At 34.8% G+C, this 24,556-nt stretch overlaps 1 protein-coding gene across 2 annotated transcripts in view; it reads right to left on the reverse strand.

Annotated features, from left to right (window-relative positions):
- The window catches only part of Trpc5 (transient receptor potential cation channel subfamily C member 5), a 301,642-nt gene that overhangs the window by 191,989 nt on the left and 85,097 nt on the right, over positions 1 to 24,556 (reverse strand). Inside the window, exon 2 of one of the 2 annotated variants that reach the window (XM_023564159.2) lies at positions 21,522 to 21,652. The gene's annotated coding sequence lies outside the window, so the exon portion shown is untranslated. Of the gene's footprint in view, positions 1 to 21,521; positions 21,656 to 24,556 lie in introns of both variants that reach the window. The other variant, XM_003467566.5, reaches the window with a different exon arrangement.

Genomic DNA, 24,556 nt, shown 5'->3' on the forward strand with positions numbered 1-24,556 from the left:
GGAGGAGAAAAAGCAACAATTAGATGAGAGAATATTTGCAAAGCATGTATCTGATAAATAGTTAATATCTAAAATATTTAAGGACCCTACAACACAATAGCAAAAATCTCTCATTCTAATTTAAAAATAGGCAAAGGAAGTGCTAAATATTTATTCCAAGAATATGCATAAATTGCTAATCAATATATAGAAAGGTGCCTAATTAATCATCAGGAAAATGTGAATCAAAACCACAGTGAATTATTACTTTATAACTGTCAGGATAGTTATTATAAAAACAAAAACCCAAGAAGTAAGTATTGGCAAGAAGCTAAAAAATCTAAACTCTTGCACACTATTGGTGGGGAAATAAATTGTTAAAACTAGTATAAAAAAATGACAGTGCCTCAAAAAGTTAAAAGTAGAATTACCATATGGTCCATTAATCTCACTTCTGCCTATATATCCAAATGAGTTGAAACAGAATTATAGAGATATACATACTCCCACATTCACTGCAGCATTATTTACAATATCCAAGACATGAAAACAACTTGTGGATTAACTAATGGTAAAATTAGAGCTCCCAGATGAACTGGGAGCATGGCTCTGGATGTAGAAGACCCACCTGAAGATTGTTGTTAAAATGACATAAAAGGAGAGAATGGGAGGGGAAGATTGCATTCTGTTGATTTTCCTGATTTTTCAAGAAGCTTGCTGTGGCTGGTTTTTCTAATAGGGACACTGCTGTTGTCATCAGAGGAGCTCTGTTCCTTGCTGTCCCTGGGGATGATTATTATTCTCTTCCAGGTCATGGCTCCAGTGCAGATCCCTAAGAACTCTGCCGTGCTCTTCATTGGAGGAGCTTGGTTCCTAGCTGTCATCAGGGATGGCTGCTGTTCTCTTCTAGGGAGCTCTGGTCTTTTCCTTGAGGGTTTCTTCCTGAGTCTAGTACAGATGTTTAGCCTTGTGGCACAGCTCCTTCACCCTGCTGGTGCAGACTCTCTAGCTTCCACCACTGGCCATTGGGCCTTCCTGGCATAGATCCTGCATAGGGACTTGTATGAAACGTGCCATGCCATGAGCTGTAGGCCTCTGGTTGTACTCCTGCGGACACTGCAGTGGGATCCAGGGCCTTACCTGAATTCTTTGGATCTCTGGCATCTGAACACATCTCATGCCCTCTTCCACATTTGACTTCTTAGGTGAATGTTATAAAATAATCCTATAAATTATGTGTCCTGTATTAAATCTATTCCCTTGCAAACTTTGACTAAAGCACAATTCAAAGACCTACTGATAGATGAATAAAGAAAATATGATAATACATAGCATGCAATATTAGCCTTAAAAAGAAGGAAATCCTGTCAGTTGCAACTTGGATAAACCTACAGGATATTAGGCTAAATGAAATAAACAATACAAAAAAGGACAAATGTTATATTACAATAGTTATATTTAGAATGCATAATAGTGCAATTAATTGAAACAGAGATTAATAAGGTGGTTCCTATGACTGGCAGTGGGAATAGGAATAAGTCAAAGAGCACAAAGGTTGATTTATACAAGTGAGGCCAATTAGATAATGAAGAATAAACATTAATGCATAGCAATAAAACTATCCAAGCACAGAGAAACAAAAGAAAATACACATTCATAATCTGAGGGACAACATCATGCAAGACGTTATACAGTGGTACCTTGGTTTGTGAATGCTTGTGTTTGGGAACAACTCACAGGCATTGGGAGAAATTTCACTTTTATTTGCACACTCCACATCAGATGACGAGCATGATCACAGTCATTTCCCTGTGCACACACAAACGAAGTTTCCCCCAGAATTATGGAAAGAATTAAGTTCATGATTTGAGTTACCACAGTATATGTTACTGAAATCTCCATAACAGAAGAAGAAAAGGCAGTGGCAAAATTATTTGAAAATAATAGCTGAAATTTTTGTTAAAGATGATAATTATCTACCTACAGATCCACGAACCTTCAATAAAAGAAACATGATGGAAACTATATCAAGATAAATCTGAATCAAGTTGCTGAATAATTGATCATGAGAAGAATTTAAAAGAAGTCAGAGAGGAAAAATCATTAAATTTAGAGGAACAAGAAAAAGTTGACATCAGACTTGGTCTAGAAAATAATAAAACAAGATGTAAGATAACATCTTTAAAGTATTCAAAGAAAAAATATCAGAAAGATTAAAATTGAAAACTACTTAGAAACAGTGGAGCACACATGTAATTCTAGTACCTAGGAAGGATGAAGCATGAGGACTACAAATTTGAGTCCCACTCTGGTAATCTACTGGGACCCTGTCTCAACATAAAGTGAAATATAGTTGGCTTACGGTATCTTGTATAAGTTGGCATCTGAAGTTGGCAGGCAGCAGTGACAGAGACTGGCATTCTGTAGAGCTGACTTAAGGTGTCAAGCATAAGCCAAGATCAGATGGTGACAGTTGGCAGCAGCAGTGACCTGCAGTTGGCTGTCAACTATTGGCATCCAGTGTTACCTGGTGATATAAAGAATGCTAACAGATCTGTACTTTGCCAATTCATGATTTCCTTTGAATTAAACAAAAAGAAAAAAAAAGCCTTGGTTTATTGGCAACAAAAGGACAAGAAGAAAAAAAAAAACAAACAGAAAATATCTAGAGGATAGATTTAAGCTGGGCACATGGTGAGAAAGGCCAGTAATTCCAGCTCTCTGTAAGGCGGGGGCAAGAGGATGACAAGTTTGAGTCCAGTCTGGGCAACTTAGCAACTAACAACTTAATGAGATCTTGTCTCAAAATAAAAAAATTAAAATGCAAGTTCAGAATATAGCTCAATGCAAATGTTCTGGGTTCACTCTCTGCAACAACTCACTCACAAAAGCTAGATAAACCTAGTCATATTAGTAATCATGTTAAAAACATGTGCCCAGGAGTTCATTGAAAGACATTGACAAATGGGATGTAAAAGGAAGACTCAAGTACATGTTTCTTATAATAAAGTTACCTAAAGTATAAAGATAAAATTGGCTGCAAGTAAAAGAATGGTAAAGATATGCCATACCAACATTAACCAAGAGAGAAGTTTCTGGGAATAGAACATAACCAGAGAGAAAGATGCTCATTTTAATGGTCTATTTCATCCAGAGACTGTAAGAACCTTAAACAAAACAGTCCACTTGAACTAATGACATTTATAGGATGCTCCATTCAACTATAGTAGAATGCATGTTTTTTGCCAGTTCACAAGGAGCAATATGAATTGTATTCTAAACCATAAAATATTTCAGTACATTTCAAAGGGTTCAAAGTAAACCAGGTATTTTATAATGGCTAAATTAAATTAAAAGTTAATAGCAGAATGGTGCTTGAGAAATCTCATATGTGAAAACTAACACACTTTACAAAAAAACATGATTCAATGGAAAAATTTAAATTATTAGGGGCTGAGGATTTCGCTCAGTGGCATAAGTGCCTGCCTGGCAAGTGAGCTTGTGAGTTTGATCCCTGTTACAAAAAAATTGAGCTGAATGTAGATAAAAATTTAACATATCAAAATTTGAGAATTGCTGCTAAAAAAGTGTTAGGGAGAAATTCATGTCAATAAACACTTTGTATACTGGACAGGAAGAAAAATTCTCAAAGATTCTTTCATAAGACTAGAGAATAAAGAACATTTAAAACCTGTAGAAATCAGGAGAAATGTAATGAAGAACAGAACAGAAATCATTGAAGTAGAAGACGGAAAAAATCTGAACAAAAATTTGTTCCTTGATTAGATAATGCAGACATTCATTGTTTAATAACAAAATAACATTCTCTGCAACTAGATTGTTAAGAGAATTAGTCGCTAAATGATGAATTCTATGTAATATATACATTACAAGATTCAGTTCAAAGAATAGTCAAAGGAACCACTGACTCGATGACTTTGTTTTCATTTGCATAAGGCTTACATGCTGTGATGTATAATAGAACATAAAACTACAGTACTGTCCTATCAGTACAATCAGCAAAAGTTGTAATAGTGAATAAGCAAGGTGTGCTGTACAAAAGAAGACATTGAGGAGCTATAAACAAAATGCAGAAAACTATACAAAAAGTAGGTCATTAGTCCAAGTGGTGAGATGTTGTCCTGTTGTTAAGCATGTAGTGTATTAAATGAGGAATGTTTGTAACATGAATTAACCTCTGGCTTGACTGATAAAAAATAAAGGAGTAAAAGCATAAATTGCCAACATCAGGAATCATTAAGACTCCTGATATTAAAAGAATAATAAAGGAAAATTAAAAACAATCTTATGCTAATACATTTGAAAAATTGTATAAAATTAAATGAACAAATCTTTTAAAGACACAAGCTACTGAAATTTACCTAAGAAGAAATAGATAACCATAACAGATATTAGAGGAGTTAATGTTAAAAATCCATACCTAAGAAAATGAAAAAATAATCTTTGCATTTAGGATTTTTTCCCTAATGAATTCTATGAAGTATTTATATAAGAAACAACAGTAACTCTAAACATTTTCTTTAGGAAAATTGACTAAAAGAGGGTACTTCTCATCTGTTTTATGAGCTCAGTTTTATGACACTAAGTCCTGACAAGATAGTAGACTGAAAATCAGTATTTATTGTGAAGATAGATTCAAGAATTCTAAGTAAAATCTCAGCAAGTTGACTCAGTGTATAAAGAAGATATTTCATAACCAAATTCAATTTATTACAGTAATAGTAGTTCAGCTTACCATTTGAAAATCAATGAATATAATTCACTATAATGGTGAACTCTAATTGGAGAAACATGATACTCTTTCTATATTTAGGAAAAACACATTTGATAAATTCTAAGTTTTCTCATCATGAAAACAATCAAAGAAATAGGAATAGAAGGGAACTTTTGCAACCAAATTAAAGCCATCTATGAAAAAGCACAGCAAGAAGTGACATCAGAAAATGGTAAGGCAGCTCATTGTAGTCTTTGTCCCTCACCCCCAACTAACAATTAAATAGCTATCAATGAACTAAAACAGTACTGGGAGATCTCAGGAGGGAAGGTAAGACACTACTGCAACACAATGGAACAAGGAAGCAAAAACAACACACTTGAGAATAACCACACAAAAGGATAGGAGCAGCAGTTTAATTTCTCTTGCATTACCACATCCCTGACGCTAGTACAGCTGAATGACTAAGGGATCTTAACCTATAAATTCACTGTTAGGGTGAAAAGATCACGGTGAATGAGGAACTGCCCCAGGCTTGGACAAGAGACTTGCACAAAAGATCTGATTCCATTTGATTCCACCCAAGTTGCTGGAGAAATTAGCATGACTGAGATGCCTGGAAATTGCTAGGAACAAAGAGGGATGGAGGCTATCAGTATTAGCATAGTAACAAGGGCCACTGTGGCCCTCAATGACCTGATATGCAGAGGACACAGAAACCCCTTTATTGTCCCAAACTGCAGCAACCATAATAGCAGCATTGTATTCCTAACAAGCTTTTTTAAAAAAATCAGGTTTGATAACTTAAGATTTTTTATTTAAAAGACAAAAAAACATAGAAAACAAAAGTGAATACAAAAAAGACAAACAGATGTCACAACAAACCCAAAACAATAACAGTATAGGCTTTCAAAACAAGATGATAGGAATTTAACATTGGTTGTTATATTGCATATTGTTATATTCAAAATAGCTGCTTAGATTAACAGATATAGACATGCAAAAGTGATCTGATCATATGACTATTAACTGTTGTTTTCCAAGAACTAATGCAATTAGTATAGTCATCTTAGCTACCTTATATGTGTGTGTGTATGTATATATATGTATATATCTTATGTATATATACATACATAAGATCACTTAAAATTATATCCTTTTCTTTTTCCCTTCCTTTTTTCCTCCTTTCCCCTATCCCAGTTACTTTTCCCCTTTGAATAGTTTCTTACTTTTGCCCAATATTTATTTCAGATTTTGGATCTTACTTGTTCTTTTGGGTTCTTACACTAAGGAGGTAATACTGTATTTACACATGTAATTTTAATTTATTTCAATTGTGAGTATGGTCCAAGTCTCATCTATGTACTTATAAAAGCCTTGATACAATCTTCTTTATAGCTGAGTCGTACTCCATTGTATAAAAATACCACATCTTTTTTCCCCATTCCTCAGTTGATGGGCATTTGAGTTGTTCCCAAGATTTAGCTATTACAATTTTTCTGCTATAAACATAGATACACAGATGTCCCTGTGGTATTGTTACAGTTTTCTGGTGCAATAGAGAAGCAAGAGTACAAAAAGAAAAGAACAAGTTTATTGAGGACATGGAAAAGAGTACAAAACCCATGGCAATTGGGCTGTCTTCTTCAAGGCAGAGGGTTATAGGCAGAGGGTTATATGACCTCTGATCAGAAGTGGTGCATGGGGAAGATATTGATGACATGTGAGGAACTGATTGAAATTTTCGTTGTGCACAAACAGGAAAGGGAGTTGCAATTAGGTCTGAAGAAGCAGGAGGAAGTGGTGAGCATTCCCACTTTGGCCTTCTGCCATGTTAGACCACCTCCATAACTGTACAATAGCTTATATTAGGGTAAGAACCTTTCAGGTATGATGTTTTCAGTTCTTCTGGGAAAATGCCTAGAAGCAGGATAGCTAGGTCAAAATGGAAGCTCTAATCCTAGCCTTATAAGGAAACTCCACACGTATTTCCACAGTAATTACACCAGTCTACACGCTCTACCAACAGTGAAGAAGAGTTGCTTTTTCTCACAGCACCTCCAGCATTTATTATTGGTTGACTTCTTGATCTCGGCCATTCTTTCTGTGTGAGATGCCATCACAGTGATGTTTTAATTAGCATTTCTTGAATGATTAGTGATATTCAACATTTTTTCACATATTTATTTGCCATTTGTATTACTTCATCTGAGAAGTGAAGTCCCATCTCAAGTGCCCATTTTTGGATTGGATTTTGAATTTTGGGAGCTTAATCTTTAATTCTTTATATGTTCTAGATAGCAATCCTTTGTCTGTGGGACAACTGACTAAGATTTTCTTCCTAATTTGTGGGTTTTCTTTTCACTCTGTTAAAGATTTCTTTTGACATGCCACAACTTTTTAATAAGATGACATCCCAGTTGTTGATACTTTGTAGTATTTCCCATGTGATCTTGATTTCATTCATGAAGTCTTTGCCAACATCTATGTCTTCAAGATTTCTACCTATTTTCGCTGCCAGTATATTTATTGTCTCTGTTTTAAGATTTAAATCTTTGGTCCATTCAACTTTAGTTTGGTGCATGCTGATAGACATGGGTCTAGTTTTAGTTTTCAGCATATAGAAAGTTTTTCCAGCACCACTTATTTTTTTATTTTAAACAAGATAAAACCAAGGAAAATAAAACAGAATAAAGTCAATCAAAACAAACCAGTGCAAGTGATACAGGACTTCAAAACATGAAATCAACAATATTTTCCATAATGCCTTTTGTTGTCTTCATCTTAGCAGCATAGTAGAAATCAAACAGAACAGAATAGAATAGAAACAATAAAAACAAAACAATGAATGTAATAAAGGACTTCAAAACAATCCAATAGTAAATCCAAAATGGCTACCATAATATGTCTTGCTATCTTTGAAATAGCTGCTCATGCCATCGAATATAACAAAATCAATCAAAATAAAAGAGAGTAAAACCCAATCTAACAAAACAATGAAACTAATACAGGACTTCAAAACAAGACAATAGGGAATTAACAACGGCTACCACCCTCAGAAAGAAATCCCCCCAGATGCCACACTGTGTACCACTGTCCCCTGAACAGATGATCAAACCACTGGTTATAGACCTTCAGAGTCAGTGAAACACCAAAACTCAACACAACAAGCATCAAATTGCACTTCTACTAAACACTTATTATCACAGCTTGTGTTTCTTCACATTATCTGGTTGCTTATGGGGGTTGAGGGAATGGGACATCTTGTTTGTCATTTTATGCACTGGAGAGGTCCTGGGGTCTGGCTGTCCCCACAGTGGCAGTGGCGTACACATGGTGCTAGTTGGCGGATGGAGGGGCTTGCTTCTTGGTGGGACAGTGTTCCCTCCGTGCACAGTCTGCAAATGGCACTGACTCACAGGAAAAGGCTTGGATCTGACTGTTTCCACTCTGGCAGCAGCCCATGCGTGGTGTAGAGCACTACTTATTAAAGAGGCTGTAATTAAAGAGGCATGTTTTGTCCCTTCTTGAAGGGACAAGGTGTTTGTAGTTGTGACTATATCTTCTAATCTATTCCATTGATCTTTAGATCTGTTTTTTATTACAGTACCATGTTGATTTTATCACAGTAGCTTTGTAGTATAATTTCAAGTCAGGGATCATGATGTTTCTTCTCTTGCCTTTGTTGCCCAGAATTACCTTTGCTATTATAGGTCTCTTCTGGGTCCAGATGAATTTTAGGAATGATTTCTCTAGATCTGTGAGATATGCTAATGGCATTTAGAAAGGAATTACATTAAATCTGTAGACCAATTTTGAGAGAATGGCCATTTTCACAGTGTTTGTTCTTCCTATCCATGAACAAGGAATGTCTTTCCACTTTCTGAGATCCTCTTCAATTTCTTTTTTCATGGTATCGTAATTTTCACTGAATAAATCTTCTATTTCCTTTGTTAGATTGATTCCTAAGTGTTTCATTTTTTGGGATGCTATCTTGAAGGGTGTGACTTCCATTATTTCTCTCTCAGTGAGTTTGTTGTATGTATAAAGAAATGCTATTTATTTTTTAGTGTTGACTTTGTATCCAGCTGCATTACTGAATTTGGTTATTACATCTAGAAGTCTTTCAGTGGAGTATTGGGTGTCTTCTATGTAGAGTATCATATCATCTGCAAATAATGATAGCTTAACTTCCTTTCCTATCCTTATTCCTTTTATTTCTCTCTCTTGTCTAATTGCTCTGGATAATGCTCCCAGAACTACATTGAATAGGAGTGGTGATAATGGACATCCTTGTCTTGTTCCTGATTTTAGGTTGAAAGTTTTCAGTTTTTGTCTGTCTAGTAAGATGTTGGTTGTTGGTTTATCATATATGGTTTTTAACATATTGAGGTAAAGACCATCTATTCCAATTTTCCATAGGATTTTTTTCATGAATGAGAGTTGGATTTTGTCAAAATGTTTTTCTGCATCTATTGAGATAATTATGTGGTTTTTGTCTTTGGCTCTATTGGTATGGTGCATTCCATTTATTGATTTTTGAATGTTGTACCACCCCTGCATTTGACCCATTGATTGTTTATGAGAGTGTTATTTAATTTCCATGTGTTTATGGGGTTCTCATGTTTTTTGTTGTTAATTTTCAATTTTATTGTGCTATCATCAGATAATATGCATAGGATTATTTCAGTTCCTTTGCATATACTTAAGCATGTTCCGTGAGTATATGGTATGTTTTAGAGAATGACCCATGTGTATCTGAGAAGAATGTGTATTCTGATATTGCTTTGTGCAACAGTCTGTACACATCTAGTAGGCCCATTTGTTCACATATTTGATTCAGTTCTGTTATTTCTTTGCTAATTTTTTGTTTGGTTGATCTGTATCTTTGTGACAATAGAATTTTAATGCCACCATTATAACTGTATTATTGCTTATTTGATTTTTTTGTCTATGTAATATTTGTCTTACATATTTGGCTTCTCCCAAATTTGGTACATATATATTTATGATTGTAATCTCTTCCTCTTCAAGTTTTCCCCTAGTAAGTATGTAGTGACCTTCTTTATCTCTTTTGATCATTCCTGGTTTGAAGTTCACATTGTCTGCAAATAGAATAGCTACGCCCACTTTTTTGCAGGATCTTGTTGCATGGAGTATTGTTTTCCATCGTCTGAGTTTTAGACTATGAATTTACTTTGGAGTTAAATGTGTTTCTTGTATACAGCATATTTTGGGGCTCTGTTTCTTAATCCTCTCTGCCAGTCTGTTTCTTTTTATCGGTGAGTTGAGGCCATTTACATTGATGGATAGAACTGATATGTACTGACTAATCTTTGTCACATTATCTTTTGGTTGTTGGTTTTCTAATTTTTCTCTTTAAGTGTTTTCCCCTCTTGTGGTTTCCTTCTGTTGTTGTTCTTGGGATTATAGTCATCTTTATTTCTTTCTAGAGTATCTTTCAGTACTCTTTGTAGTGTTGTTTTAGTGGTCATGAATTTCTTTAGTTGTTCTTTGTCATGGAAGTATCTTATTTCTCCATTGATTGTGAAAGAGAGTTTTGCAGAGTAAATCAGTCTGGGTTGGAAGTTGTTTTCTTTGAGGGCTTGAAATGCTTCATTCAAAGGTCTATTTTACTTGAAGGTTTGTGTTGAGAAGTCTTCCATGATTCTGATAGGTTTTCCTTTATAAGTGATCTGTTTCTTTTCTCTGAAAGTTTTAGTATTCCGTTCTTGTGCTGAATTACTGGGATCTTACTTATGATATATCAGGGTGAAGATCTATTTTGGTTATGACTATTTTGGGTTCCATATGCCCCATTTATCTACATATCTGATTCTTTTCCCATGATCAGAAAATTTTTCATTATTACTTCTGTATATAGTCTTCTTATGTCATTTTTGTTGACCTCTGGTTTTTTGATGACAAATATCACTGTATTACTGTTTCTCTTTGCATAATCTTGCATCTGTTGAATTGTTGTTTCCAGGTTGCTTGTTATTTTTAAGAGATATTTTCTTTCATTATCATATGCTTCCAGCCTGTCTTCAGGCTCTTAGAATCTATCTTGAACTTCATTGAAATGGTTTTGCCAACTTTGAATGGAATTTCTAATTTCCTGGATATCCCTTTGAATCTCTTTCATGCATTCTAAATTCTCTTTATATTGTTCATACAAGGTTTCCACCATTTTCTTATGTTCCTCTACTTTTTATCTACATCCTCTTTATATACATTCAACATTTCTTTCGTACTATTTGCCATTTCTTTTTTTAGCTAAGTTATTATTTCTGATCTGATTTCCTCTATAGCTTCATGCAGTTGTTTCTTTACTTCAGTTGCTATCATTTCAGAAAGTTCAGTTGTGTGACTTCCCACGTATTCCTTTTCAGTGTTTCCTAGGTTTGTTCTCAGTGGGTTGGAAGACTGAGACTGCATCTTGGTCTTTCATTTTGTCAATTTCCTCTGGGATCCATGTGACTGGCCAGTCACCCTCCAATGGATTGCACTGGGATGATAAGCTGAGCAGAATTTTTATTCTTCGATACCCACATGAATATCTAGGGCATGATCCTGAACTATGGTGACAGGGCCTTGAGCTATGATGGGCAGAGGTTGAAATCTCCAAGACCCATCAGCTAGGCTAGTCACTCCCTGATGGATTGCTCTTTGGCTCTGGGCTGGGCAGGGCTCAGTACCTCTGGGACCTGTGTGTCTGGCCAGGTGTTCTCTCAATGGATTGTGCTGGGATGCTGGGCTGAGCAGAGTTTGGATCCTCCATGTAGCTAGCAGGGATGCACACCTGGTGTGTAGCACTGGGTCCTTGCTCCTGGGTGGATGAATTTAAGAACTGATACCTGAATTTTTTATATATTGCTATCTTTTGTTTATAAAGTTTATTTTGTTAGTATGTATGTGTAGTCCAGTGTTTGCATTTGTTGTGGAAAGCTAGTACATGCACATAACACATCTTAATTTCTTTATCCCATTTTTCTTTCTTTCCTCCCCCATCTACTCATATCTTGATCCTATTGATTTTTATTTTTGTTTGGTACATATTTGTGCTATAAAATGCTTATATTCCTTAGGTAAAGTCCCATTGAGAAAACTACAGTGCTTGACATTAGGAACTCAAATGACTTCATCCATTACCTTCCTTATTAAGAAATAAGCCTTAAATGTGTTCAAATATAAATATAAGCCAGAGAGGGTAAATGGTAAATATGTGACTGCTTGCATTCACATGTCCTTTTCTCTCAGTGACCTCAAACAGATCAAGAATTAGAAAATTTTTCAGACAACACTGATAAGAACACAGAGGTTTTTAGAAGATTTACTCAGACCTATGGATTAGACAAAAGATATAATGCCACTTTTAAATGAAATGTGGTCTTGTGATGAGAGGCAAGTAGCACTACAAACTGCTATTACATTTAGAGGTAAATATTATATTGTTAAATTTGGAAAGCCAGAATACAGGCAACCAGAGAGACAGCCCATTCTTACTGGAGACCAAGCAGTCCCTATACAAGATCTCTACCGGTTTATGAGCCAGATGAAAAGTTAGACTAGGTGACATTTTTACACATGCATTCTTGAAGGTCTAAGAATGGCAAAAATTAAGCCCTTCAATTCTAGGCATCAGGAGAAAGATGAGCTTTCTTAGTTCATTTACAAGAGGCATTGATAAAACATGCATCCCTAGCTCGTGATTCAATGAAAAGACACATTATTCTTAAACACAAGCTTGTTATCCAGTCAACCTCAGATATTAAGAAAAAGTTAAAGTAAGTGATTTTTTTCACCAGGTAGCTCACTTGATAATGAAAGTTTCTTCTCAGTATTTTATAGTTGAGACCAGGCGTAAGTCAGGGGGAGAAAATGAAGAGGCCAAGATAAAATGGCTGCCTTGGTGGTGGCCTCAAAAGAAAAAAAAAACCTCTATATCTGCTTCTTGGGACTCAATGAAAGGCCAGTGACTAAACTCACATGCTACTTCTGAGGAAAGTCAGTTCAACATTAGCACAAGAGGGTCTGGTCTCAACAGAGGAGGCAAAATGCCTTGAACATTGGAATTCCAAATTACTTGAAGACTCTTCTAATGATCTATTTTCCTTTCTCTCCATTGGTTCCTGCCCTTCCTGGTATCTTTAATGCTTATTACCCCTTTCTTTCTTTTCTTCTTTGCATCATTAATATCTTCCAAAGTTTTTTTCAGAAATGAATAATGACCATAGTCCAGGCAACTACACAAATGTATTTCTAAACAATATTCATTCTTTAAAAACCAAAACCTAAACCAAAAACAAAAGACCTTCTTTCATCTGAAAGTAGCCAGCCACACATTTCCAGCAAAAGAATGACAAAACTTTTTTCTACAACTGTTTAAATTCAGGAATGAAAGAACCTGGACAGAGATATTATCCACCTATTTGAATGAGCCCAACTGCCAATTTTAAAAAATGTAGGTATCATTTTATCTAGGTCACAGAGGATATGTCAGAAGGTTATAGAGAATATGTCAGCAAGTCTGCCATTTCTCTGACCAACTCCCTCAAAAATATGCATTAAAATGCTATAAAAATTCTCTTACTCTGTAAGAGACACTTTATTTTGCTTGGAAAGAGTGGTCCCTCTCAGATTTAACAGTAAAACTTCCACTATTGAGCCCATGTTGCTCTTCCCACTGAACAACCAGCCTTAAAATTATGAAGCATAATAGCATATGAAGTACCTTTTGAGAACCACAATGGAATAAAAGTAGGAATCAATAATGCAATAGGAAAGAGGAAAATTTATAAACATATGGAATCTAGACAGCAGTTTTGTATAATTATTAGCTAAAAGATAAAATAAAAAGGGAATTTAAACAATAATGAGACAAAGGAAAGTAAATCAAAATTTACCAAAACTTATTGGAGCACCAAAAGGATAAGTAACCATGTAGTTTATAACATTCAAAGCCTACAATTTAAAAAGGATGTCAAATTTATTGAATGCAGAACTCAAGGAACTAAACCTAAAGTTATCATTAAAGAGAAAAAAATAAAAGTGAGAGATTTAAAAAAGCATGAAAAAGAATAGAATTGTGTTGTTTCTTTGAAAAATAAACAAACTTACAAAAGTTTAGACAAACTAAGAAAGAAGTGAGAAACTCAACTAAAATCATAAATGAAAGAGGAGAAATTATAACAGATGAATAGAAATATAAAAGATTTCTTGGGACTCTTAAGAATAGTTATATTCCAACATATTGAATAATCTATAAAAATGAATAAATTAATAGAAACATTCAACCTACCAAGACTGAATCAAGAAGAAAATCTTAACAAACTAATAGTAAACAAAGACATTGAATCAGTAAGTAAAGTCTTCACAACAAACAAAATCCCAGAATCACATGTCTTAATGGGTTAAACCTACAAAATATTCAAAGAACAACTAATGGCAACTATTATTTTTTGGTACATGGGATCAAACTCATGACCTTGAGCTTGCCAGGCCAACGCTTGTGCTACTTAGCTGTATCCCCAACCTTGGAAACTATTATTAATCTCCCTTTCCACAAATACGAGAGAGACCATTCTAAAACTTACTTTATGAAGCAAACATTACCTTGATTTTAAAGTAAATGTTAACACAAGAAAAGAAAACTATAAGTCAATATCCTTGATACACATAAATATAAAAATCTTTAATGAAATATTAGCAAACCAAATTCAACATCACATTAAAAAGTCCATGCAGCATGAGAAATGGGGTTTATTCTGGGATGAATGGAAGATATGTTACATAAAAATTAATCATTTTGACACACTACATCAACAGAATGAAAGGCTAAAACCATATGGTCATCTAATAGATAGAAAAATGCAACTCATAAAATTTAACATTAACATCTTTTTATGACAGAAACACTAAAAATAAATATAGAAGGAATATATCTTAACAGAATATAGGCTATATGTGAAACTCCCACCTGATATCAGAAATAGGGGAAAAGTTGAAAGCTTTTGTCTTCTAAGAACAAGAAAAATACAAGGATACATGCTTTATCCACTGCTATTTAATATATTTCTAGAATATTTCTACTGAGAAAAATTAAGTAAGACAAAAGTAAAATGTGTTCAAAGTGAAAAGAAAGAAAGCTATATTTGCTGATGACATGATTGTATACATAGAAAGTCCTAAAGAATCAAAATAGTCTTTGACAATCAATAAGATATTGCATATTATTAATCATTTTTTATAAAAGGAAATCTTGCCATTTTTTAGAGTATAGATGTATTTGGAGATACATCTGTTAACTGTTTTGTTCCAAAAACTAATAGAATTTGTAGCACAATCATCTTAACTATCTTAAGTGTGTTTATACAAATTTAGATATTTTTTCTTTACCCTTCCTTTTTTTTTCTTTTTCCCTAAGGTATTATTGTGTTTTTTGCCTTTGAGCAGATTCTTACTCTTTTACAGTATTTGTGGAGGATTTTTTGTCTTATGTACTGTTAACATTTCTTACACTAGGAAGACAATATAGAATTTACACATTAGTTTGATTTATTTCACTTATGAGTATGTTCTCAAGTCACATCCATTTATTTATATAAATCTCAATGTGATCATTTTTATAGCTTAGTACTGCTTCACTGTATAAAATTGCATCTTTATATCTATTCCTGAGTTGATAGGCATTTAGGTTGTCTCCAACATCTGGTTATTACAAGTTGTACTACTATAAAAATGGGTGTACAGATATCACTGTGATATGATGTTTTCAATTCTAGGAATATGCCCAGAAGTGGAATAGCTGGGTCAAATGGGACTTCTATTCCCAGCTTTCTGAGGAATCTCCAGACTGACCTCCATTGTGGTTGCACCAGTCTACACTCCCACCAACAGTGAGAAGTGTTCTTTTTTCCCCACAGCCTCTCCAGCATTTGTTGTTGGTAGTTTTCTTTACCCTGGCCATTCTTTCTGGAGTGAGACGGAATTTCAATGTGGTTTTAATTTGTATTTCTCTAATAGCCAATGATGCTGAACATTTTTTCAAGTATTTATTTGCCATTTGTATTTCTTTATCTGAGAACTGTGTATCCATCTCAAATGCCCAATTTTGGATTGGGTTTTGAATTTCGGGGGTCTGAGTTTTAAAAACTGTTTATATGTTCTAGACAGAAGTGCTTTGTCTGATGGACAGTTGACTAAGATTTTTTCAAAATTCATGAGTTTCCTTTTTACTCTGCTGGAGATTTCTTTTGACAGCAAAAACTTTTTTTTTTTTTATTTAAGAGGAAAAAGAGAAAAACACAAAACAAACCAAAGCGGCGTAAGGGTACACGCAATACAGAACTACAAAACAAAACAAAACAAAACAAAACAAAACAAAAAAACATAACAGTAAGAAATCACCTGCTAGTAGATTACACACTATCTTCTTGAAAATAGTTCCCCAAATCACAGTATCAAAGAACACAAGGTGGACATTCAAACAGGGAGACTGCAAACAGCTGTGTTCAATGTTCCAAAAACATTGATAAAGTCAGCTATTTAACACCCCCAAACACACTTGCTGTTATATCCGTTAGAGCTCTTTTTCTTTTCTTTTTTTTTCCCTCTCTTTTTTACAACAAAATTTACACATCTTGGATTTTATTACTCCTTAGTGCTTATTACTTTCTTTGGGGGGGGGGAAGAATACAGTCAAATATGGCAAAACAAAGCGACAGCAAAAACTTTTTAAGAAGATCAGATCCCATTTATTGATTCAAGGAAACAGTTCCTGTGTGGTTTGATTTTTTTCATGAATTCTTTGCCTACCACTATGTCTTCAAGATTTTTACCTACTTTTTCTTCCAGCAGATTTAGTGTTTCTGTTTTAATATTTAGATCATTGCTCCATTTTGACTTTTGATAAGTACATAGTGCTAAGCATGGGTCTAGTTTTAGTTTTTGGCATATGGAGAGACAGTTTTTCCAGCACCACTTATTAAAGAGACTATCTTCCAGTGAATGTGTTTGGCCCCTTTGTCAAAGATAAGGTGACTAAGTTTGTTTGTAGTTGTAGCTATATCTTCTAATCAATTTCACTGATATTCAGGTCTGTTTTTATTCTAGTACCATGCTGATTTTATTACAGTAGCTTTGTAGTATAACTTCAAGTGAGGGACTGTGATGCCTCTTGTCTTGCCTTTGTTGCCCAGAATTGCCTTTGCCATTCCAGTTCTTTTTTGGTTCCAGATGAATTTCAGGAATGATTTTTCTAGATCTGTGCTATTTTGATTGGGATTACATTAATCTGTATAACAATTTTTAGAGAATGGCCATTTTCAAAATATTTGTTCTTACTATCCATGAACAAGTAATGTCTTCTCATTTTCTGAGATCCTCTTCAATTTCTTTTTTTGGGGTACTATAGTTTTCACTGAATAGATCTTTTTACTTCTTTTGTTACATTGATTCCTAAGTATTTCATTTTTTTGGATGCTGTTGTGAAGGGTGTGGTTTCTCTCATTTCTCTGTTAGTGAGTCTATTGTTTGTGTAAAGGAATGCTATTTGTTTTTGAGTGTTGACTTTGTATAGAGCTAATTACTGAATTTATTTATTATGCCTAGGAGTCTTTCAATGGAGTTTTGGGGGTCTTCTATGCAGAGTATGATGTCATCTGCAAATAATGATAATTTAACTACTTCTTTTCCTGTCCTTACTCTTTTTATTTGTCTCTCTTCTCTAATTTCTCTGGATAGTATTTCCAGCACTATATAGAATAGGAGTGGTGATAATGGACACCCTTGTCTTGTTCCTGATTTTAGAGTAAAAGCTTTCATTTTTTGTCTTTTAATATGATGCTGGCTTTTGCGTTGTCATATAGTTAGGTAGATGGCACCATGAATCTGTATTTCTAGCCTTGCCAGCTGAAAGGAGCTTGCTTCTGATGGTTCTTATTGACAGAGAGGAGAAAAGTATATTTGAAACATTTGTAGCTGTATAGCAGGCACTAAGAGATATGTTAATTTTCTTAAGAAGTGAAATCACATCTGGTACAGAAACTACAATCAGAGTCATCACCTGGTTAAGTTTACAATAATCCAGTTATTCTTCAAAATCTGTCTTCTGCGAAGGCCAAATGGACAAGTTGAATGATTTGTGGTAGTAACTGCCACTCCTGCATCTCTCAAGTCCTTGAATAATTAGTACAATCCCTATCCCTAGAGGAATGGGGTATTGACTTTACTATTTTCTAAGGAAGAGGATGTTCTAGTGATGTCTGCTTGGCTTTCCCCACAATAACATCCCTTACATACAGGTCAAGGAAGACAAATGGTGATTCTTCCAGCTGCTTGAGTATATCTAGTCCAATTATGTATTCCAGATCAGGGGAAACAACCACACAATGGGTTCAGGAAACCACTGTAAAACACACATGAGCTAAAATTGCATTGAAAAATTGACTTTCATAAGCCCCTACTCTGACTAGTGGGCCACAATGACATTTTGGAACTATTGTCAGTTCTGAGCTGGTGTTTCTATACTTCCTGAACTGTCTAATTATTTCCTTTTTGCTATAGATATACAGCTATCTTGGCAAAAGGCCATGGATCACTTTGGGAACACTTGGGAGAAATATTAACACTGTAATTTATGATAATGGGCTGGAGTCCTTTTTAAAGAGGACTTGACTTCCCCTTCACTCAGACAATTTTTAGTTTATAAACAGACTGAAGATAGGGGATTGATTGGCTGATTTTGAAATCCAATTAGACTTTTTCACTTGACCAAGAACTTTCCTACTTATACCATTCAAGTAACCCTTTATTAGTCTTCCTTTCTATTTCACTTTTAGGAACTCCATGATCATCTAGTTAATACTATAGATCTGCATAAATCAGATTATTGCAATTGCTGCTTTAACTCTTCTGTCTTTTATGTCTATTCCCATGTTGCTTTTCAGGGCGAGTATTACAGCTGGTCCCTGGTATTCTGAGACTCAATTATAGCCATTGTATTTAAGAGTTCCCAATTTACTGAAGTTTCTACTATGAAGTCAGCAGAGAAAAGTAATCACAGAAGTCTTCAAGGATGCTGAGGATCCTCTCACATATTTATTTTTCAGTCACAGTGAAAGATGCTTTCTAGTCCTTTCAAAAACGGGGGAGAAGGTCTTAAATGAAAAATCCACTCAAAAGTTTTAGTCTCTGTACACTTTTAAATCTCTTTCACTACAAGATATTAAAGTAAGTTTGGCATTTTTAATTTGCTCATGGAGGAATCTTTTGACATTTGTTTGAGCAAACCAAATACACAAACTAATAGCATCTTTTTTTGATCTGCAAGTTGCAACATCATTCTCTGCTTAATCCATATCAGTAAATCAGTCCATATCCAACTTTATGTTCCTTAGAGTATTATGCCACACCTTTGATTTTCAATCCTACATATTTCCTGGATTTCTGTCTTGATACATTAGAAAATTCAAGTAGTTATTTTTGAATACTGTAGCTTCTTATGGTTCATAGATTGTATTTCATTTTGGGATTCTGTTTGTACTTAGTCTATCAGCATAGAACTAAAGAAGGGTGGTGAGAATGGGTCACTCAGCATTGATCTCTAAGGTAACGCTTCAGAGGAGACTATTACAGTTTCTTTGGGGAATGCAAGATTAAGCCTCTTAGACAGGGATCAAGTGGCCATTCCAACTGAGGATGCAGTGGTCTCTTCCATTGGCAAAAAATGCTTTTCAGAATTTAGTGACTGTGTTCCTGGTTTCACCAGGTCATCCCTTCATATCTCCATTTGAGAACTCAAGATTCCATCTCTTCTCAATCAATGGAACATAATTGAAGATTATTTTCCTCTATTTTGTTAAATGATTCATTGCTTTATGGGCTTCTGTATGAGCTATTTACCCCTTAAGTGGAAGAGTTGAGGATCAACGTGCTTGACTACCAGATAACTTACTGCAGAGGGGTTAGATCTTCTTGAATATTTGCCATCCTGGAATATTTCTGTCTTTTGTTCAGATAATATAGTGGAAATGTTTGCATAATTTTTTCTCCTTGCTTACTATTTTCTTTTATGCTAACTGTTGCTGCTAATAGAAGCCATTCAAAGCAGAATTTGTGATAGGTAGACAGGGCTTATCTTAAAATAAAAGACCCAGATATCTGATTGCCATTAAATATGATAAGAAAACAGAAGAATTAATTGGCACCTACTCTCGACCTCATCTGTTCTCTGTATCGCCCTTTCCCTCTCTTTTATGTGTATCTCTGTTCTTCGAAGTCAGCAATGCAGGGCTCCTAAAGACCTTCAGTGATGGAAATTATACTTTCTCTTTCTACATCTATTGCATTTGTGACACTCATTCCTGCTTCTAATCCAGTGATTTTGCTAGTGGTTAGATGCATTTGGAATGCTTACCCCCTTTCCTGTGAGACTGTTTACAGCTCCCCCTTCAGGTAGTCTTGTCCATCTACCTGTCCATCTTCACCCATAGCATCCCTTACAAGATAGCAATTCGAACATATATAGTTACATTATACTGCTTTGAATTCTCTCACCATTTAAATGAGGTTAATCTTCTTTGCTCATCATCCCATTTCATAAGCAAGGCTACGAATTGATAGGTGGGTGACAGTGGCCAAGGGCAGTCGATTGTCAAGGTCAGGATGTTCTCCTGATCTTTTTCACTCTCAGGTTTCTTCCCCATTTAAAGTAAAAGTGTTAGGTTAATGTGTCACTGGAGGATGCACAAGTAAGCAAGCAAATCTGATAGACAAATCAGTTTGACAAAAAAAAAAACCTTTTAGGGCTCCTATGCATCATATATTTAGGAACTTGGTGGCAATCTATGACTTCTAGGTACATTCATCACATGAATGGCTTGGTATTTTTTTAAAATGAATTTAGCTGTTGACAGGCACTGCTACCTCTGTCATATACTGGAACTATCTCTAGTGGGCTATAGAGAGGTATTTCAAAAGCTTTTGAATAACAATCCTCTTTTTCCTAACACATAAGAGCCAAATCCCCTGGGTTTCAGTTTATCTGATAAGTAATTCACATCTTTTATTCCTAAAAAGAAGAAATTGATTGTTAAGCTGACTTCTTAGGTTAACTTCCTAATTTTTTCAGAATTTATTATCATTTTTCCTGTTGTACTTAGCTTAGAAGTCAATCTGAAGTTGAAGCTCAATGTTGGCAACCTCAAGCCACTGAATGGCAAATTGTAACATTAGTCGAATAAATTCAGTATATTAAGGATAAAGCTGGTGTTTTCATTTCATGCTTTTGTAAATTACTGCCTCTCCTAATCAAAAAGTATTTTGTGCTAGGAAGTAGGGTGGGAAACAGAAAATGATGGTGAAAAGGCTCACAAAGAATCATGAATACTTTTGAGGTGATAGATATATCCATCTGGCTTGATGATAATTTAATATGTGCATACATACATCAAAATGTACTAAACTAGCTGGACATGGTGACACACACCTATAATTCCAGCACTCTCTATGGCTGAAGGAAGAGGATTACAAGTTCAAGCCCAGACTGAATTAGTGAGATCTTGTCTCAAAAAAAAAAAAAAAATTAAGAGAGCTGGGGGTGTAGCTCAGAGCAAAGGTCTGGGAATTCAGTTCTCAGTACTGCAAAAAAAAAAAAAAAAAGCCTTACCGTATATTTTTTCCATCTAAAAAATGGGGAATATAATGAGTACCTAAAGCAGAATTAAATAAGATAGTAGATGGAGAAACATTTAGCACAGCATCAAGCACAAATTAAGTCTGAAAGAAGCAGCAGCTATTATTTTACCTGCAACTGTGATATCAATCTTGTTTTGGATGAAATCCAGAATCATAAGCAGATTCTTAAAGCATTTCATTGATTGCAGCAAGTCAGCTCTTATTAGACACTCAGTTGTGGGCCAATCCTCATAACTGAAGCTGCTGTGAAGTAAAAACATAAATCAGTGCTTGTAACCTTAGTGAGCTTATAAAATGAACTTGGAGAAATGGGACACATAGCTGCATGAGACTGTGCCAAATCATATATAGAAATAGATTAAAAAAGTACCAATTAAAGTAGTACAAGTAATACAAGTAAAAACATTTGAGAAACATTGTTTCTCTATAAAATATGTGCAAGCTTTTCTCATTATTCTCTAAACAATACAGTATAACAACTGCATAGTGTCTACATTATATCAGGTATTGCAAGTCACCTGGGGATAATTTAAACTATACGGGATAATATGCAAATATTATACTATTTATATAAAGGACTTGGAACTCAGGATTTTAGCATCTTCAGTGGAGGAGGAAAGGTTATACTGATGGAAGACAGTACAAGATGTTCTCTGAAATAATTGACACCGAGTGATCTTTGTTTCATAAAATAGCAGAGGAGATGTTAACTTTAAAAATTTCTTCTTTTAGTCCGTGTGGAGGAAAATAGTTGAAAATATGAACACGCACAACTTTTCTTGTTGTTTCCTAAGCAATACAGTGTGACAGCTTTTTACATGGTGTGAGGTATGGTACATTACCAAGGGAGGATTTATCACATATAGAAGGATGAGCTAGAACGTGTGCAGATAGGACACCATTTTATATAGGGCACTTGAGCATCTATAGATTTTGGTGCCCTCAGAAATTCCTGGTATCAGTTTCCCTCAGACTGGGAGGAATGACTAAAGTTGCCATTAAAAAGTTCTGGATTCTAAATATAAGTTAGCAGCCGGGCACAGAAAGATCTGAGTGAATACTTCCTAAGAATGTCCTGTGTTATTTGACACAAAATATTGTGTGACAGTGTCATATTAATGTTAGCTTTAGTTATCCACGGGAATGTCTAAAGACAGAGGTTTATCAGGCTTGCTAAAAGCATGAGCTACTCCCAGAAAAATCTACAAACATTGGTCAGTAAGATACCCCTAGTGTTCTGTGGAAATCAATTATAAAACATGGTAAGCAAAAACAAATAGGGGAATAAAAATAAAACAATTAGAAATGTTTTCTTATTGTGGAATACTGGCCCGATAAAGAGGCAGTGGAGTGGAATAATTTGATTTTGACTCTTGAGCAGAAGTTCCTGGATTTGAAACGTAGCTCTGCTACAACACAGACTGTGAGAACTCAAGGAACTACTTCCTCTGTGCCTTAATCTATTCATCTATGAAATGGGGATAATATGATATATGTATACCTGGTTAAATTGTAGTAAGAATTAAATGAGTTAAGAAAACAAAATGATAAAGCATAGGATGTACTAAAAATATTAGCTGCTATTATCCATTAGAGATTAAGCTCCATGAAGGTAGAAATTTTTTGTTTGTGTTGTTGATTATTACATCCAAAACATACAGCAGAGTGCTTGACACATAGTAGGCATTCAGTAAATATTTATTGGGTAAACAAATGAATCCTTACTTATCTTTCCTCTCTCATCTCATATATATACACTTCAAACATGTATATAAACAGAACTGTTTTCAGTCTCACTCAAGGTCCGCTTTGTATGCTTTGATTTTGTAACTTGAACAGCTATTTCTAAGAGGACGATGTGTAATTTATCAACTAGCGATTTCTTACTGTTTAGTTTTTGACATTCTGAATTATTTTTACCCTTTTTTGTCTTGTTTTTTTTCCCTTTAAATAAAATTTTAAAAAAATATATAATATATACATATATCATATATTTCAAAACCTATCTAGAACTTAGGCAGTATTTTTTACTGCCTCCTCTCCTGCTGGTCACTTGTATCCAACTCTTTTCATCTGAATTATCTCAATAGCCTCCTAACTGGCCTGGATGCTTCTGTCCTTTATACCTAACACATGACCTGCTCCACCTTTTCTTCAATCAACAAAATGATCCTTTAAAAGTAAAAGTTATCTCAGATTGCTCCTCTGTTCAATACTCTCCTGTACTCCCCAGCTCACACTCAGGACCTGGGAAAGTTTTGTTTGTTTGTTTGTTTCTGTTCTCTTCTTAGTTACCTCTCTGATTTCACATCCTATTACTTTCCCCTTTGTTTCTTGTATCCTCTTTACACTGGCACAGAATTGGCATTTCTTTACAATATTCAGCACATACTCCTGTCTCAGGGTTTTTACGCCTGTTCTTCCTTATGCCAGACATACTTCCTTAGTTTATTCACACTGCATGGAACAGTGTCTGGAATGTTTTGATTCCTCAATAATAATTTGTTGAATGAATCAACAATTTTTTTAAAAAAAGCTAATATCCCTCATTCTAGTGATAAGGTACACAATCAAAGAAAATTTCATTCCATCTGGCTCTGACATAGCATTTTTCATTGATGGAATCAGTTTGGTAAGTAAGATACGAGAAACCAAAGAGTTTAGGTTGGAAATATTGATGAAAGCCCTTGGAGAGGTCAGTCTGGAGGGACAATATCTTTACTGTGTAACATCGCTCCTCCACACTGTGGGATTAGCTGAAGTCTTGCTGGCCTGAGAGGGGAGATACTAAAGGGCTGTTTTATCTGGCTACATTTAAAATCATTCTGAACAGTCCATGCTATGATTTTTATTAAATAACATTTTTCAAAAGGCCAAAGTTGTTTGCGGTCTTCTGGGTAATGTGAGGGTTTTTGGGGGGAGAAGGGGTGAGTTGGAGTGGGAATAAAGGACGAGCAAACTGGACTTTTAAAATTCCATTCTCTATTTTAAATTTGTATATGATAGACCAATAACTATGTCTTTAAATGAAAATATTTATGCTTTTTCTTCCTTTTGAAGGGAAACCTTGGAAAATAGTATTGATGAGAATTCTTATTTTAAAAATGAGTACCATTTTATAAAATTGTATAGTAAGAACATGGT

This window comes from Cavia porcellus, unplaced genomic scaffold, assembly GCF_034190915.1.
Source record: "Cavia porcellus strain 051 isolate PalLab524CR breed Dunkin Hartley unplaced genomic scaffold, mCavPor4.1 scaffold_3, whole genome shotgun sequence".
NCBI lineage: Eukaryota > Metazoa > Chordata > Mammalia > Rodentia > Caviidae > Cavia > Cavia porcellus.